The sequence below is a fragment of the Tasmannia lanceolata genome, unplaced genomic scaffold (genome assembly GCF_043159265.1).
Source record: "Tasmannia lanceolata isolate RefF3 unplaced genomic scaffold, GAP_Taslan_0.1 ptg000006l, whole genome shotgun sequence".
NCBI lineage: Eukaryota > Viridiplantae > Streptophyta > Magnoliopsida > Canellales > Winteraceae > Tasmannia > Tasmannia lanceolata.
In genome coordinates this window covers 29,006,181-29,008,028 of record NW_027518683.1, presented here as the reverse complement: position 1 = coordinate 29,008,028, position 1,848 = coordinate 29,006,181, and the positions used below count along the sequence as shown (strand labels likewise).

Genomic DNA, 1,848 nt, shown 5'->3' with positions numbered 1-1,848 from the left:
AATTGGGGGTGCTCTTCAGATCTTCCTCATTCGTCACCAGACACAGACCTTTGCATCTCTGGTTATCCGTTGCAACAGAGTATTTCATGGGGTTCCAGGGCCAGCTCCCCTGGATGGCGACTCTGAGTTATTTTAGGTGCGTCTTGGTTTCGAGGCTCCTGTCTCCGGATCAAGAGGTATCTCATACATATACATTCGCCACCCATGCTGTGAGTGGCATCATTTCGAGAGTTCCTTGGTAGAGCTCTCCTTCACATCGTGGAGGTCTCAGAGGATTGACGGGGGATCTCGCATCCCTCGCTCACCGTCCTCTCGGGATCGGGATCCACATAGAGGATCAAGAAATGTAGGCCAAAGGATATTGACATAGCGAGGAGGAGCCATGGGTTGACCCAAGGGGTATCACGAAGAGACTTCTATCCTCGGAGAGGGCATTGAGGGCGTAGAACATCTCGATGGTGACCAAGAGAGAGAGAGGGAGAGGGTCATGGCCTTCATTTTGCCTGAATGGATCTAATCACAGGGGTTGGAGTCAAAGGAAAAGACTTGAACACTAGCTGTGAAGGGAGACACTGTGAAGTTTTCCCAGATTGGGCAGTGGCCCTAGTTAGAGAGTTGGGAATAAGTGACAAGTGTGTGACCGTCGCTGCTCAAATCGATATCCAAGAAGGAACTTTGGGTGTACCATATAATGAAAACGCCCACAGTGGCCAGACCTTCGTTAAGCCCAATAACCAAGTAGCGGAATAAAATTCACAGGCCGATCAAAGAATCATCACTTCTTCGAGGGGGTCTTTATTATATCTCTGTCTGGAGGGTCGAATCCCAAAGTTGTTGCAGGTGGCCCGTCAGTAACCAGATTGACGCACAGAAGTTGAACGGGTATTAGCCCTTCAGGAATACCTAGAGCTGCTGTTAGAAATATACAGGCAACTTCACCAATATTTGAGGAGATCATGAACCTGATAATGGCCTTCATATTGTTGTAAATGGATCTGCCTTCACCAATCGCATAAATTATGGTACTGAAATTATCATCTGCTAAAACCATGTCTGAGGCCTCTTTTACAACCTCTATCTATTCCATCTAGGCCCATAGCAATACCAATATCAGCCAACTTCAAAGCAGGGGCATCATTTAGCATTCTAAACATACTAGCCTAAAGTTATTTGATGATTAAAACAGAGTGGGCTCACACCCTCTGATGATCCAAACACAGTGGGCTTGCATTATTTGGTAATCAAGCACAATAGGCCCACAATATTTGGTGATCCAAACAAAGGAAGCCACATTATTTGGCGATCCATGTCCTTCATTCATTTGTTGTGCTCTGTCTTAAACCTGGAAATTATTTCTATAAAATGGTCTTAATTATCCAGCCCATGATGATATTAATATAACTTTAGCTACAAGATTAAAGGGGCATTTCTTTACTGTGTTGTTTGATCTAAACCTTAAGAATCCATAGGATTAGAATCAGTATTATGGAAGGGAATTTGCAGGGCATACCTTATCTAATTCAGGTTTGATAAACGAATGACTTAAGTCACCCAAATAATATATATCCTACTATTCTTTGGGCTGACCTTACACAATAATGCCTTATGTAAATTCTTGCAAGGGTGTCATGACACTCAAGTCTGTTCTAATGAACTTTATAAAAGCACATGCATTGTAATAACGCTAAAAAGGAATAATTTGAACCTAGAATGTATATTAATGAGTATAGAAAATCAAACATGATTTATAAAAATACAAATACTATGATGAGGAAATTGCCGAAAAACTTCACTTACTTTTGCCCTTCCTTGTAAATTTCCTAAGATTATTCCAATGCTTCTGACCTC

General features: G+C 42.2%; 1 pseudogene; it reads right to left on the bottom strand.

Moving 5' to 3' along the window:
* Positions 1-251: 251 nt before the first annotated feature.
* Positions 252-1,145, bottom strand: LOC143878908 (calcium-transporting ATPase 1, endoplasmic reticulum-type pseudogene; annotated as a pseudogene).
* Positions 1,146-1,848: the final 703 nt, after the last annotated feature.